The sequence below is a fragment of the Heliangelus exortis genome, chromosome 1, assembly GCF_036169615.1.
Source record: "Heliangelus exortis chromosome 1, bHelExo1.hap1, whole genome shotgun sequence".
Taxonomy (NCBI): domain Eukaryota; kingdom Metazoa; phylum Chordata; class Aves; order Apodiformes; family Trochilidae; genus Heliangelus; species Heliangelus exortis.
The window spans coordinates 86,042,279-86,059,941 of NC_092422.1; positions in this window are offsets into that span (position 1 = coordinate 86,042,279).

Here is a 17,663-nt window from a genome sequence, read left to right on the forward strand (position 1 = left end):
TCTTTACCACTGTCTCTAGCATTGATGGAGCCGTTGGGAAATTGGTTTTTGGCAATGTTTTTTTTAACAGATTTGAGCTCCATCACCAAAGAGAACAGTTTCAAAATTACACAGGGGGATCAGGCATATGGAGGAAGGGTAAACAGTTGTTCACTGTCCCCTAATGACTGCTTTTTTCAGGTATCTTATCCCACGATCCATGTTCTCTTTCTCTGGCTGTAAAGTCTGCTTGCAGAAGTTGGATATGAAGGGTTGAAAGGTGCTTTGTGGTGTGTGAGGGGAGTGTTTGTGTGAGAGAAGAGTAAGTTGTGCTGCTCTGGATGGATGCAGCTACAGAAAGCTCAGGGTCCTGGTCTTGAGGTGAGGGTGGGATAAATACACATACAACTCTCAGAGAGCAAGGTACAGGAAAAGGTAAACAATTTTCTCTGGACCATCTATGAATGTGGACCTGTGAGGACATGGAGTGGAGGCAAGGCAGGAAGGGTCTGAGGCTGCTCAGTCACAGAGTGCTCCAAAGCGTGCCCACCTCTACACAGCTTTAGGGTTTATGTAGCTGTACCTGCTACTGACTGCTGAATGGCCTGGATTCAGCCTCTGTCCAACAGCCAGGATGCTCCTCAGAATGGACATGGCCTAAAAGCATCTCTCTTTGGTTCAACAAGCCTTTAATTTTGCTCAGTCCTGAAGATTAAAGTAGCAAGATAGCCAGAGAGCAGTGCATGGTGTGCTGACCACACAAGTAGACATACACAAGTAGACCAGAGAGACATAACAGGACAGAGCTAGCATGGGATGCATTGCCAAAGTACTTAACCAACATGCTGGCAGGATTCTTCAGCCCTTGCTGCTGTTACTGATGCTCGCACAGAGGAATTTAATACTAGCTTAGAGATTTCTTCCTGAGCAGAACTCATAACCATGAAGTATGGATGCATTTTGAGAGGCAGTAAGATGAGAGGTACCTCTCTCTTTTTCCCCGGTGCTGTGCTATCAGCCTTCCAGCTCTCCCCCTGACAGCACTCCTCATCCCTGCAGCGCAAACCCACCGGCACTCCCCTCCAAAGCTCCAGCCCTGCTGAGGGAAGTCAAAGCCTTTCCCTCACAGGATAATAAGGAAAAGAAGAGCACTTCCCCTTATATCTAAACTCCCTATAAGGGCTAAATCAGCTTGAAAGTGACTGCCTGGTGTGTGCACGTCCATCTGGGAGTGAGGAGCTGCTGCGGGAGGTTTGACTGACACGAGTGTGCACCTCCCTTCCTCGCCTGACCTGGGAAGTGACTCCGGAGGATTGCCCCGTACCCCCGCTCCCGGCGGGATGGCATTCTCCTGCGAAGGAGTGATCGCATTACCCAGGCCCCTTGTGTAATTCTGGTTCCCAGCAATTGTTTTCTGGTGACCTTTTATTGTTAACAATTAGCGCTGGAGCTGGAGCACAAGTGGTGTAAGCATATTTTACATCCTCCTCAAGCAAACAAAAAAGCTGGGTGGGCACAGGCTTGTTTCCTGGTTCACACCCATGACTCCTTTGTGTCTCAGATCTCCTCCCACCCTGTGTCAGAGTCAGCAAACCCACTCCCTTACCTTTTGGCTCCCAGATAGAGTGACGTCTTCGAGAGATGCGTAGGCATGCTCCGTGTAGCCCGTTCTCCTCTCACATCCTATTGGAACTCTGCCTCTGCCTGATACTCAGTCTTTCCTTATCCATGAGGCCAGAAATGTAAATCCCTCTGCAGCAGAGTGTAAAGAGTGAGTATGAAGGATGGTTTCTCTTTGTTTAAATGTACAGGCCATAAACATCACCCACCAGCAGCAGGCTTTGGGTGCTTGTGTATACCTTCTGTACGGTAAATATCTTAACAGCCCTTTCCCTCTGCTCAACCCTAGTGATACACATGTGCCCCTGGAGACACAAACAAATCGACAGCCTCACATATGATAACATAGATTTTCTTCTTCTCCCCGCACCCTCCAACTTCATTAAACTCTGCCTGAGGAGAAAAGGTATTCTTGGCTGCCTGCTCCAAGATTAGACCTGTGGTAGACCAAGAATATGCCGAGTTCCTGAACTAAGGACCCTCCCCAGATGTATAGCACTTTGCCAAAAAGTCTTTATGTCTTTCCTGTGGGGGAGAAAAGAAGGTGGGGAGGCAAAAGAGCCAGCAAAAGTCTGTGGTCTAAGCTTGTTTTCTGCGATATGGCATGTGTGTATGAGGGGGTGTGTGCAGGGGGTGGAGGAGGGATAGGACACTGCGTTAATCAAATCGTCATCCTTTTAGAGTACAATAATTATAAACAACCATTTGAATTTATCCTGCAGCCTGTTGACAGCTAACACATAAGTCATTCTTTCTGTGGATAGCTTAGCAGGTCTGTTTCACGAGTAATGAAACCATCTCTCTGCCAGTGTGCTAATTCCAGTCCTTTTGAGGAGCCTGGCTGCAGCCCCCCGCATTGCTCTCCCTTAGCAGCCTCCTTATGGGCACCCTGCAGGTCCCTCCCACTGCCCGCACTCCATTCGGGAGAAGTGTGAGCAAGTCTTTCTCCCTTAAATCTGCTTTAGGAGGGTTCTGCTTTGCAACGGCATTTAAGGACAGGTTTTCTGGGACACTTCCCATTTTATCCCTAAGAACTGAAAGTCACTTCCTTGGCAAGCCTGCCTGCTCCCCGGTGGCATGTAACCTGATCTTGCCGTGCCCACTGGCTGCGGGGAGAGGCACAGAGTTCACCGGTAAAGTCATAGTTAAACTAAACATTAAACTGTCCAAGAACTGACTTCCTCGACAGCTCTGATTCAGGCTCCCAAAAATGCTCTGCACAGTGAATCATGCTTCCTTCTGGAAATGACAGAACTTCCTCATCATGGTGTTCTAACTTGCCCTCTCCTCGTCTCCAGTGCTATCAGGAAAGGATTGAATTGCATGCCACACTTTTTCCGTGGTCAGCAGGGAGATTCATCCTTTTTGAAGAGGAAGAATTTCTATGAGTCAAAGGATGACAAACTGGAAATTAGTACCAGCCGCAGAAATAAATGACAAACAACAACATGAAGCCCTGTAGAGGTGGCCAGTGGGTGTATATTGGCTATTTGCCTTTCTGGCAACTTGAGTTGCTTAACTATTGCAAGATGAACTTATTTTTCACCACTGAAAGTATTAACAGAGTTGAAAAACTTAGTATTAGATGCTTGTCTTTCTTTTCTGCTCTTGGTTTGGCTTGCAAATCAGGTAAGGTGGTGCTCTGCATGAAAGGTGCCAGCATCCAGCCCAGCTCTGAAGGACAGTTGCGGTTGCCATCTGCACAGCAAGGGTGTGGGGAGGGAGAGGATAAGGGGCAGTGCTTCTGGTGGCTTGTTCCAATCAGGCTTACACAGCAGACTGGTTCACAGCCATTGAGATGACAGCAATTTACAGAGACAGTTTGCTGCACAGAACTTTAAAATCAAAACAACAACCCCCTTCCTTCTCCCCCACCCCCTGCAAACCTCTATGTTTTACTGAACAACATGTAGATGGGATAAATATCTTACCATATGGTAAATGATGACTTGCGCTAGAAATCAATTTTTAAGCAGCTCTTTTTGTTTCTTTGTGTACAATTTTTTAACTCCCTCAGAGCCTGCATAGGTGAAAGCCCCAGTTGCATAGTCTGTCTAGCCATTATTAGTTGCCAGGCTGTGAGCATTCCTGGGATGAAATCCTGCTCCAATTGAAATCAGTAATAAAATCCCAGACAATTTTCAACCTCATTTAGCCATAATATAATGGAAGGGCTGAACATCAGAAAAATAGAGAGTGGTTGAATGGAAATATAGAGTCAACTACTGTGACTTTCTTAGAGCAAACCCTCGATTTCTTATCGGGCCATATTCCACAGTCAACAAAGCAGTGTGTACTTGACATGGAAGAGGAATAAATAATACTAAAATCTATAACTGTCCATGTATTTTATCTAGATGAAATGCACTTTATAAAGACTAATTTAGGAGCACTTATTGCTGCTGAGACTTAAGTTTGCATTCCTTTTCTTTACATTGTCCCTGAGAAATGGTACTATTTCTGTACTGGCATTGTATCTTCTTGACATCTGCCCATAGCAGATGAAGAATATTAGAGGACAATATGAAGAAAGGAAACAAAATAAATGCCTAGTCCATCTTAGCCCATTTTGAGTTCCTTGCTGCACAAAGTAGGTTTAAAGAACAGCTAAGGAAGAAGTCAGGAGACACTAAAGTGGAAGAAAACTTCTGAACCATTGAGTTCAGCCACAAGCAGTGCAGTCATAGAGTCCTTCTTATGAATGGGTCAAATTATACCCTAAAAAGGAGTAAGATGATTTGCTTCTTCTTGAAAGACTATCCCAAATCTTTTTCCTCCAAGTTATCTTTTTCTGATTTCCTCCATAAACTTCTCTGTGTCCAGGACAATCTTTGTAGTGTCTGTTTTACCACTAAAAACATCAGTCTGTTCCATAAATTGAATGGTTCTGATTCAATCACAGGAGTAATAAATATTCTTAATAGTGACCTACAGTCAGTCCTTAAAATTAACCTCTTGGCCATGCAAAAAGCCCTGTGCTGAAGTACCATACGAAATAAGTTACCTGCTTATTCATGGCCCTGTAACCCTGAATATTTAGCAGATTGATCCAGAGCTGCAAGGCATGAGGATAGGTATTGAAACCCAAGGACTGATAATACTTAGCAGTTTTGCAATCAGACAGGACCTTGCCAGTTTGCTTACTCATTTCCTTTGGTCCCTTGGATGTGAAAATGAGAGGTCTAATCCCCCTGCCACTGCACAGGGTATGCATCATCGGTGGTGTCCAATCCAAAGTAATCTGAATCTAATGGGAAAATTCACACATCAAAAGTATGTATGCTCATGGAAACATAATTGAAACAACACTCAGAAAGAACATTTGGGGTTTTTATAATTTTGTTGGTTTGAACTGTAGTCTTAATTCAGAAAGTCTCATTTTAAACCGCAAAGAGAGAGCTGTGGGAATTAGAAATTAACTATTTTCATCATCAATGTCTGTTGCATTTTTTTATTCATCTGTCTTTCAGATGAGGGTTTGAACCCAATTTTTTTGTACAGCTGTTGGCAAATCTCCCCTAGACTGCAGTGGAAGAGGCTGGTTGTTCAGCTTTGGGAGATACTTCAGATGTCTTCTGTGACATGGTAAGTGCATGCAAAAAGAACTTGCTCAGGTTAGATAGGCTGCAACACAAGATCAAGGACTCGATTCCAGGAGAGGAAACACTCTGTTTACAGAAGGTGCAAGGTTTGCATGGACAGCAGCAGCATAGCAGGGTAAAAGAGGTACTTTGAACCAGGGAAAATGCAACAGATCGGTACCAGCACTTGTTGCTGTGACTGCAACCCAAGATGAGGACCTGCAGGCAGCACTGGTGGCCAGAAAGAGCTCTGGGATAGGGAAAGTGTTGGCTGAAGTGAAAAGTAGGGGACATACTCCTGGCACCAAAATGATTCCTTATAGCACTGATGGGTCATATAAAAATGCTTTGTGTTTGGGTAATGCTTGGTTGGTTATACAATGTACAGTACTTATCAATGGTGACATTCATTAATGTAACTGCACAGGGTGGTTATGGGTTTAGAGGGCCTGTTCACTCCTACCTCCCTAGACATCTGTGAATACCACAGCGAGCAGAAAAATACCATAAAATCACACAAAGACTTTTTTCAAAAAGTACTGCCCTAGAAAAGAAATGATTCAGGTATTCTGTGAACAGCTATCTTCAGAAAAAGCATCAAAATCAAAATCATAACACTTTTCTACCAGTTTTAGTGAGCAAGCTGGTCTCCTGCTTCTCCTACAGATTCACAAGTGTATGAACACATAACTATGGTTATGAGCTCCTTTTTAAACAGCTCCTCCCCATACACAGTCTGACTGCTCTCTCCACATGCAGGCAGTTCAGGATCTTCTCACTCACAGCCCACTAAGATGTAAAACAAAGTACAACCAGAGGGTTGCTCAGTGCCCAGCCAGCTGCTGACACCAAAGGAGCCTCAGGGAGGAAAGTCCTGCCAAACCATGGCTCCTCCCAGCTATCAATATGCTACTGACTGTGGGCTCACCCGCTGCAGTCCCGTGAGACCCCAACCAGATATGGCAGGGTTATACAGGTCAGAACATGGCTAAGATGCCTTCAGAGGCTTGTGGTATGTACTCCTGATGACTCACGAAGAGTTCACCAAATGAACCAGATTCCAAGTGCTGAGTGACTATGCCAACTATTGCACAAACGGAAGGAAAAGGATGGAGAAAGTTTTATTGTTGCTTTTTTTTCATGGTGATTGATGCTGGGACCAAGAAAGGGCTCCAAGATTAGAGGGAGAAAGACAAGATCATTAGAGAAATAAAATTTAAAAATCATAAAAGCAGGTGGATGGGAGCTGGAGCCCACAAATGTTTTCCTCACTGTAAAAAGATGTTTGTGAGAAAATCAGAGAAGGGAGTGGCAAGTAGGTGGTGATAGTGTTCACCACAAAATGTCCAAACATCAGTGCAGAGAAACATGAATAAAAGTGAATGGCAATATGGAGTCAGATAAGTAAGAGTTGATATAAGGTTCTGGAGGAACTAAGCAGCATGAGAGAATACCACCGGCACCCATCAGGCTACTGAGTATGTGTTGTTGGAGAGGAAAGCAGAGACTTCAGACAGGAGCTATGTTTCAGAAGTACATCTGTTTTAGTGTTCCCTTTGGCCATACCACAATTGTCTAACTCTGTTCTATGACATGGCAAGAGTAGTTCAGCCAAGGATTTGTAGAGCAGACTATGATCTGCATTTTTTCTCCCCAGACCTCTCACTAATCCATCCAAGTATTCACTGTGAGGAGACAGAGGGAGAAGGCTACATTGGGCAGGTCCTGTCATGTCTTTCTCCATAAGGAATCCCTCTGAACCATGGGGGTTGATTTCTGCTGGCCTTCAGTGAGCTGCTTATTTGTACTGACATGGTGCTGGTGGAGACCACAGAGGCCCAAGGTGCTGACCATGGTGTTCCCCACATCAAGCTGAGATAAGGCTAAGATGGACTGCAGGCTTTGCTGAACTTGCAGTCCTTTGCCCAGGTAAAGTTGCCAGGTTTTACATAGAATCATAGAATTGGCTGGGTTGGAAGGGACCTCAGAGATCATCAAGTCCAACCCTTGATCCACTACTGCTGCAGTTACCAGACCATGGCACTGAGTGCCACATCCAGTCTCTTTTTAAATATCTCCAGGGACGGAGAATCCACCACTTTCCTGGGCAGCCCATTCCAACGCTTGATCACCCTCTCGGTAAAGAAATTCTTTCTAATGTCCAACCTAAACCTCCCCTGTCACAACTTGAGACCGTGCCCTCTTGTCTTGCTGAGGGTTGCCTGGGAAAAGAGACCAACCCCCCCTGGCTCCAACCTCCTTTCAGGGAGTTGTAGAGAGTGATGAGGTCTCCTCTGAGCCTCCTCTTCTCCAGACTGAACAACGCCATCTCCCTCAGCCCTTCCTCACAGGACTTGTGCTGGATCCCTTCACAGCCTCCTTGCTTTTCTCTGGACCTGCTCCAGCACCTCACTCTCCTTCCTGAACTGAGGGGCCCAGAACTGGACACAGGACTCGAGGTGTGGCCTCACCAGGGCTGAGTACAGGGGCAGAATCCCTTCCCTGTACCTGCTGGCCACGCTGTTCCTGATGCAGGCCAGGATGCCATTGGCCTTCTTGGCCACCTGGGCACACTGCTGGCTTGAAGCCAGGAAAAATACATCTAGCATAGCATGCTAGTGCTTCCAGCAGAGGATGATAACTGCTTTAGTGGAAAAGCGAGCAGCTGTTGCAAAAGTACCAGGACGCTACATGTTTTTTTCCCATAGGATGCAGGACATACTCATAATATAAAGTATGTTCAGCATTTCTAATAATACATCAAATATGTGCCCAGAAGTTTGTTTTTGAGATGTTCACATTTTGGGCAAGAATTCTTTCAAAATATTTCCTCAGGCAACCAGTGGCTTAGGACTGAAGAGTTCATCTTGGTTAATTCTGACTGTTTTATAAGGAAAAAAGATTGTGAGGATCAGATATTTAGCTGCTGCAACCTGGCACTGCTCCACCAGCTTAAATACACTTTTCAGTTCCTACCCTGGCCAGAGAAACCCTGGCCATATTCTTCAGCTATCCCACAGGTTTTCACTTTCTTGGCAAGAACCAGTTTGGTTTAAATGAAGAAATACTAGATTTTTTTCAGCCAAGTTGCTAGTACCAATGCTTAAGTCCAAGCACTGCTTGTGGTCCTCTGTACAATCAGTGTTCGACACCCACGTGCTAGAACAGATTCCTCCAACAGAGAGCTGAGATGGATGCAGAAATGTTAATCCTTGTGTCTAAAGAAGCCAATCACAAGTACCTATTAAATCAGTGTACTGCTTCTGGGCAGCAGCTGGTGAGAAGTGATGACTTTTGCTTGCCACTAGGTATCTTATCTATGTATATTATTTTCTGCACATTTTTCAAATCCATTAATAAAGTGGAAAGTATATACAATCCTTGGTGCCAAATATGCTGCTTGTACTGTTTCCTCTAGTTGACAAGAAAAGGAAAAATGGGATTAAGAGCTGCTAGGAAAACAATTTCGAGGATTGCCTATTTTTCTTACTTGTGAAAAGGTTCACTTCAATTTAATTTTAGTTACTAATTAATGCTTGGCATAGGGGACTAGGGCCTTGATTTATGCTTCTTGTGGTGTACTTTTGGCAGCTGTCCAAACTGCCAATTTTTTAGTGCATTGATTAATGTCACAATGTAAATTGGTAAACTCCAGTATCAAGAAATCAGAAATGCTGGGTTTGGTATATCCAGTTGGTAGGTGTAAATTTGTGTTCCTGAAATGCATCATCCTTCTGAAAGGCAGCTTTGACGAGTCTGTATTTATGAATGTTAATTATCATGGAGACAAAGCTCATGACTTTATAGTCTGATGTTAATTTGGTGCTTGAACCAGGAATTAAACCATTTCATTATTTTTGAAGCATACAAAGCAACCTTCAAAAAAATTACTGCATTTACTTATTATGTACGGAATGAATTTTCTGAAAATTGACACAGAAAGTATGAATTTGTCTGATAAAAAAAATTATTAAAAATGTCTTAAGAATTTTTCCACCCCTTTCAGCCTATGATAACCAGAATTGTATTAATAATTCAGCTTAGAATGACTGTGTAGCTGCAACTATCTAAAAATTAATTTTTTCTTCTACCTGGAGGCTCCTCTTCCAAAAGAGCTGAATAATACTGTATTCCAGATATTGCCACAAATAACTTTCCTCTTTGCAAATAGTTATTGCTGCTATTAGCACCAATGCCAGCTCAGTGAAGGAAAAAATGCCCTCTGTCACAATGATCCCTGCCTTAGTCCAGTGCACATGAAACCAAGATTGCCCTGGGATGGCACTGCCATTAGGGACAATGTTCTTGGAAAGACAAAAATGGTGTGCTCTTCTGGAGTTATGCAAAATGAGAAAGTTACAGACATTTTATGTACAGGCCCAGATGAGTGTATGTGCAGTCAAGGGGCCAGCTGGCTAGAGAGATGCCTGCTCAGACTGGGAAGAAATTCTGAAATTATTATTTAAAAAAAAGGACAGCATAACCAGGACAACACAAAAGTAGCAGGACACTGCTGCATGATGATTTCCTTGTTGATGAGTCTGTGTTTATGGATGCAGAAGAAGAGTATGTACTCCTAGATGCCTTGATTCTTCATGGTTTTGTTTTTGTTTTCAGTTTTTATGCTAACCGTGGCACATATAGAATGATTTTAACATACAACATAGGAATTTTTATTTGTCTGAATTATAATGCACCATATGTGAATGCATCTGTTCTTCACTGTGTTACATTTATTATTTGTATTATGGTGGAGCCTCAAGTTTCCACCTCAGATCAGGGTTCCAACTCACTAGGCAATGCGTAAATACATAATGGGAAACACTCCCTGCCTGGAGAAAAACATACTCTAAATTGACAAAAACAACTTGGGGTGGGAAAGGAAAAAAGAGATAGACTACCATTCCATGGTAGCTTAACTTAATCAAAACTGAAGTTGCCATGGTCCCACACCTCCAATCCAGATCTCCGGTTGCCCATTTGGTGGCTTAAAGTGGCTCACAGCTTGAGTACCTACCTCCCCACAAGGAGAAGAAAAGGACTGATCTAAAACTAATCACCATTTTTTGGTAGAGCTAGTTTAGCAGAAACAGATCCCTGAAGTGACTCACAGCACAGCAATACAAGAAACAATGCTGACAAAAGGGAAGAGCCATGGAAGGACAGTGGAATCAGAATTTTCCGGGTTGGAAGGCACCTTTAAGATCATCCAATTCCAGCCTCCCTGCCATGGGCAGGGACACCTCCCACTAGATCAGGTTGCTCAGAGCCCTGTCCAGCCTGGCCTTAAAAAATTCCAGGGATGGGGCTTCCACCACCTCTCTGGGAAACCTCTCCCAGTGTCTCACCACCCACATGGTGAAGAACTTCTTCCTAAGAAGAGCAACAGCACTACCTTAGGTTGGCTTAAGCTGCTGTGGAAGCTCAGGTGTGGAAAGGCTACACCTCTACTATCTCTACAAGCTCAGCATTGAGTAGGAGAAAGCAGAGGGTGCAGTGTCACAGCTCCATGCCACCATGCCCCTGCTCTGGTGCACTGCAAACCTCTCCTGTCTTGACTGCAGCATGACACCAAAGCACTGCAGGACTATTTCCAGATCTTCAGAGCATAAACTCAAGGTTCCTGGGGCTATGCTGAGTTCACCAGGCCATGGTCAGTAGATAACATGAATGAACCTTGTGAAGTTAAGTGCTGTGTTCCTAACAAACGGGGTGCACTACATATATTCTTACCACAAAAAATGACCACAATGGTTTCCATCCTCAGACCTGTGAGTGCTTTCTGTTCCTTTCATTTTCAATTTGCACTCTTGTTTTTACAAGTCCACGGGGGCTTGCTCCATCTCAGCATTTGGTTTCTTCCTTTTTTGTCCTACTGCAATCTGTTACCTCTTCTTATCTAGCATTTTCCCTTCCTTTGCTCCTTTCTGTGGTCTTGCACGGTTGCTGCTGCCACTAGGGACAGGCTGCTTGCCTCTGGGACCTTATCTTATTTATTTATTTTAGATTTTTCATTTTTAAACACATGTTTTTCCTGCGTTTATGATGCAAAATTGTTCTGTCCTTCTCTGCTATGGGCCATGAAGAATGCTTGCTTTAATTTACCCTACATGCTGTGCTGTTGCGTTCTTCTTGTCTGTAATTTATGCCACATACTGTGCACTCCCTTGTATTATGCAACATGAAGTTGCCAGATGGATGAATGCAAAGCATACTTTAAAATGAAGGCTTTAAGGCAACTTTTGAATCCCAAGTTGCAGAACAAACCATAACCAAAAAGGAAAAAGCATTTGAAGATCTACCTAAATGGGTCAGTAGTTATCATATGGAGCTAACACTCTTCAGCAACACTTGCTTTTTAGCACACCATGCTACTAACTTTTCTTTGAGGTTTATTTTTTTCTGTTTGCTTTTCATGGTCTGTGATGGCAAAAGATGCAGCCAACAACAGAACATTAATGGGAAAGAAGGATATTTGGTCTTATACAAGGAGCAGCCTCTTTCCAGAATGAATTGGTGCCCAGCACTTGAAGATTTTTTTGGCTGGGGTTCACGGTTCATTTTGGCAGTGCACTTTGCCAGGCTAGGGGGCAATCTGTAGAAGATATTTAGTACATGGGGGGTTTGTTGTTCTTGATTTTTCCCTTTCCTAGCAATACTATATTTCCCTAGGGTTTATTTTATGCTGCATGTGCTGGACAACTGCGAAGCCCTTGCTCTCAGTTAGTGCTACTCTATGTATGGTACATTTTCTGGGCCACATGTTGTAGCAGCTGCATAGCCCTGTATCATTAACAGGAGAGCTACATCCAGCTGCTAATCTTCAAAATTTTCTCTGCTGTTGGTTCCCTAGCCCACACTACACAAGACTTGGCTGCATCGTGGCAGGGCATGCAGTCCAGGTTGGGCCTGGAGAAAGCTGGTGTGGCCAGAAAGAGGTCCTGCACTAACCTGTTGCCCACTCTGGGATTACATTTGTGCTTGTGCAATGCTTCATGGGGGAATCAGGGTTATCCTGGGTGGAATATTGTCTCTGTAGAAGTTGACAGAAACTCTGCAAGTGTTGGCTGTGAAAGATTTTTCACCCTACTGATGTGCTCAGGGAGGCTGTGGTTGCTGACACCAGCAAGGACTAAGGTGGCTTGCTCAGCCAGCACTAAAGCAAATGGAAAAACTAGGAGTAACTACACATTGCAGGTGGGATATTGGAAACCAGACTGGAACTTCTCAACAGATGGTGTCACATTAAAAGCTTCAGCACCACCACTCCCTGCTATGAGAGTTTTCAAAAGAAAACATGAGGATGGGGAGAAAAATATGTTAGACTGTGACAAGCTCCTGTTGCATTATGGTAGGGCCAGTGGGAGAAAAGGAGATGTGGAAATGAGTCCATCTACCTAGTAAAATGAAGGGATAGAACATCTATGCTAGCAGGCACTGATAACAACAGCACTGAAGTCGACTCCCCTGGGCTTTTAATATACTGTGCACAATAAAAATTTAAGTTCTGGTCATAACAGTCTGGTGACAGACGGTGCTGAAGCCTGCATGGCCTCATCTTGATGCTCTTGCCACTTGGGTTAGATATCAAGCTAAGATGGCCACGCTAGTTCACAGGCCAGTAATACCTTAGCAAAGAAGGTGCAAGATGCAGCAAGAATAAGAGGTTGCCAGGAGGAACTGAGGTCTCTAAATGTAGACAAAAAATGTGAGCTTATAGGTGAAATGTGAGGATACCATGGCTGAAGCTGACAAATGGACCTATTATATCACCTATAGCTAGACTATGTTTTCCAAATGGTCCCTGCTGCCCCACCTGGTGTAGTCTCCTTGCTTTAACTGAAATAGGCACCAGAAAGATGAAGAATGAAAAGCAATCATAATGCTTACGTTAAGAGAGCAAGTCTAGAAGACAGAGTATGGCTGGTGCTGTGAACAGCTTTTGTGTTGTCCTACACTGAATGACATAGATGAAGTATTTTCTAAGGACACAGAAGTGTTTGGAGAAATTGTAAGACCACTTAATTGTCATTTACATTCAGATGTTTTAACTGCAAGTCCTAGACCAGAGTTCATTAAGCTAGATACTTGGCATTTTGAGTTCCCTTCTATATTTTTAAAAATCTCTTTCACCAGTCTGAATGGTGATGAATTACACTTTTGTTGCATATTATAAAAAAAAAATAAATCTATGAAGATCTTGTCTCTGATACAATGAATTTCCTATTGACAATAAATCATCAGTGTAATGGAACTAATAAATGCATTTCTCACCCAGTTTAATATGCCTTTAAGCAATCAGCTTAAAGGACTTAGAGTAAGTAAGGAGAACATCTAAAATAGCTGCTGACTATTTTTTTCTTTATTTTTTCTAAGGCTTGAATTTTTAATAATCAACCTATTTCTTCCATGCATTCTCATGTATTTCAGTAAGCTGGACACAATCCAGGCATTGATTGATTGTGTTTCGTAGGACTTGCTAAGTTTCTATTTCTTTTAGAGGAAAAAGAAACTCAGGAAAGAGAAACTTAATGCAATAGTGCCTGAAAAAGAATATTACATCACCAGGGCTGAAAATAGCTAATATGTGCCCATTTGTCATGGGTATATTTCCCCTTTCTGTATGACATCCATCAGATGAAGGGTGTCAGTACAGCCAGTACAGTAGCTCTCTTCCTAAGCATATGTATGCATGTGTATATACATATACTTAATTTCTGCTTGGGGCTTCGCCTCCATCAGTACCTAACTTTTCTTTGCAACTCACACCTGTTATTTGGGAGTAGGATGCCACTGGACTGATTTATTAGTGAGCCTCTGATGCTAGTCCCACAGCACAGCGTTTCAGGAGTAAGAAGTCAGAGCAGTGTATGCCAAATTTCAGATCTCATTTTCTGAGCTTCCCTAAACTTTTTTCTTTGCTGCCTGTCACAGTCAGAAATTCTGCACTGGATCAGATGCTCCTGGATTGGTGCTTTCCAGGGGAGAGCATGCCAGAAGATCCCAGACACTCAAGAAGAGACGACAAAACCTTCCCTTTGGAGTTCTAGGCTCCCTTCAGGAGGGCTGTTCTGACATCTCATGCAATGTTTTGCTTCTTTGTTGTAGTGGTCTAAGAGCAATGCATCTCTTTCAAGCTTTTCATTCTTTTGGTTTGGGTGTTTGCAGAGTCATCGAGAAGGATTTGGGCTGATATGTTAATTTTCTTTTTAAATAGAGTAATCTGTCATATGGTGAGAGGGGGAAGGACATACTGGCTTACTCAAGATGAAAAACTTCTGTTTACATGACTAAGACTTAGTCACATACCTGGGACAGGGCTCTGTATTGGCCTTAAAATTGATGTGAAGGGAACATCCTTAGTTTTGGCAGGGGTGGGAGTTCAGTGCATTTTTCAGGGATGAAACTCTGAAGAACAGAGGAGGTCAGTTTAACCTTGTGGTTGTGGTTACAAATGAGTGAGGAAGTTTAAATTACACTGGAGGACAGCTCCTTTAGTCACAGGAGCCCGTAGTGCATTCTAGATCCTTTATAAATAAATATGAGCACTTTGTGTTTTTACAGCAATAAGCAAACTGCTAAGCTACAAGGACTAGGTTGTTCTCATTTAGCTTTGCTGACGGTGAAGTTCCTTGTTGGCTGCTCAAGATTACAGCTAGGGAGCAGTCCATAAACAAAAAAACTGTGATTTTTTTCACAAGTGTAATACAGTAGTTTTTCAGCAGAACTCTCTCCTGCTTCTTCATCATTTTAAATTATAAACATCAAGCAAAAGAGAAAGATCTAATTACATTTGTGTTTAATCATTTCAATGGCTCATTCCAAATCTGATGGAATGTTTCACACACCTGGATGACTTCAATAAAAGAACTGGTTTCCTTCATAAGCAACTCATACAAGATAGGCTTGGACATTGATCTCTTCAGTTTTTCCTGAGAACTTGTTTATTTCAGACTTGTGAGAGCTGATGGCTGAGATTCCTTGCTTGCGCTGCTCCTGGTTCACCTTGGGATCAACTGCACCTTTGATTATTCCTGCCACTTTTGACACCCTTCTCTCGTACCACAATCAGCACTGCAGTTTTGTCTCACAAAATGCCTGTTTTCAGAAGGGTCCAGGTGCTGTTCAGAGCTCCTCCCTGCCACTCATGTGGTCTGGTGTTTCGCTGGCCAATGATGGTTGACTGCATGTGCTTGCTCAGTGACACTGGGTCCCTCCAAACCTCCCTGAGTTCCTCAATCAACTTTTTCTAAATTGTTCCAGGAGTGGCAGGCTTTGACTGACTCACTGAAGCCCTATTAACTGAATAATAAGACATTTCCCACTGCTTTACCGGGCATCTGCTTTCATTAAGCAATATTAAAGTTTTCACTAGTTATATAATCCCAAATAAATAAAAGACTCAAGTCAGTAATGCTCCTACTGATTTATGTCACTAGTTGTAAGATCTGAATCAGACCTTTAATCTTTATTAGACAGGTGTTTAAATACAAAATTGCTTTCTGGGAGTGGGAGCACATGCCCAAGAGACACTTATCAAAACGTAGCAAATGCACTTGCACTTCAAATGGCACCTCATATGAAGGGCCATTTACAAAAACATGTAGCTGTACGACGTTGGAATGATGGCACAGTACTTTAATAAACCACGAGCAACAAAAAAAGGTCTTTTGTGAAAAGTAGCTGCACTTCAGGCGTATCCTTATTATTACTTAAACCAAAAGGGAAAACTGTCATTGCCACCTGTGACAGACTGCAGCGCTGCACTAACAGGAAGACTATTTTAGTTCTGAATTGGGAACTGGATTGCTTATTCAAACAGTAGATTTCAAAATGCAAAACTATGTTCTTGTTGCTTTTGCAGGATGTTCCTAGCTCCATCCTTCTCACTGCACAGTTTCAAATGACTATTCCTTTGCCATACACACAGAGCACCTCGTTTTCTGCAATTGTTTTCCCCTAGTTTCTGGGTGGTTTGAAAAACCATGACTTATTTCCCATAAACTTAATTCAATAACATTCCAACAGCTGAGAGCAGGCATCATGGACCAGGCTTCACGTCAGCCTTCAGAACAGCCGTGGGGGAAAGGACAATATTTCTGAACTCCAGATGGGTACATTTGCCAGAGATGTTGCAGTTTTGGCTCATGCTACTGCCCTTACAGGTGCTCCTTACACCTTACAGGTACCTGTGGTGATTTGCGCATGATTTGTCATTCCTGGGTGTGCTGACATCGCTGGGAATTGTGCTACCAAATTCCTAGTGAGTGCTGAATATCCCTCTTTTTACAGGGAATGAAAGTATTCTGTTGCTGAAGAAAATCCTTTTTCTACAGTAAATAAAAATTGTTGCAATTGCACGTAAGATAATCAATAGACAAATAATTAGATGATGCTTTGGAAGGCAAATTTTAAGGGCACTTTTGCCATCCGAGCTGCAGTCACAGGACCAAAAAGCCTCCTGAGGTATCTGGGTGTGAAGAAGGTAGGGAGACTGAATCTTTCAGCTTAGCAGGTGGGAAGGGCATCCAGCCAGTACCCCCCCAGCTGCCAGAGAACTGCAGGAGTTTTCTCTCCTTAGGGAGGAAATTTTCTCCCAGATCAGGAGAAATATGATTGTGCTCTTGAAGAGCAATAGAAAAATTCCACCCCATGATTCACCACATACTCCAGTGAAGGCTACTGTCACGTAAACTCCATTATCACTACGACAATCAGTGCTGAACCTGGACAGTCTTGGTATAATGAAAATTGTCTGCTTGAGAGGTCCACAGACACCAACCCAAAGCCCTCATCAGCCTCCCACTACCCTGCCTGGTGAAAAGAATCCTTGGGGGGAAAGAGTTCTGCCTTAGTTTGGTGAAACTCGACTTGCACATTACTTGTTCAGACAAGTTAGGAGTACATATGACTCATCCTTTCCCTGCTTTGTTTTGCCTGCTAAGGAGCCATCAACATTTACATCACAATTGATCACAAAAGAGCAAAAAATAATGTAACAGTTCCAGCCTCACCCCTTGTGAATTACTACAGGAAATTTGCAGTCCTCCCCCAAAACTTCTCACCTTAATGTCCCCATGTTGAATATACAGGGAAGAAAATATTCTCAGAGATTTACATCTCTCTATCTTTCTTGCCTGTGAGTTTTGCTCTGCTCAGTGATGTGCTTTGGTTTCCCAGTACTTAACCTCACAGTTTTGGGGAAAAAACAAACATGATGATCCATTGCGAAGAGCAGACTAGCACACCCCCCGCCCCAGCACCCCCCCCCCAAAAAAAAAAACAGTTTATCAAACTTAAAACAACCTACACAGAAACCCCAATGCACTGCCACAAAAGATTTTTCTTGTTCCTTCAGGTTGATCCAAAGGCTTCAACTGCAGCATCACTCTGTGGGTAGCACTGCTATACAAAAGGTGAAACACTGCATCAAAACAGCTTTAACTGCAGCAGTTTACCTGGGTCAGCTATGAAACCATAGGT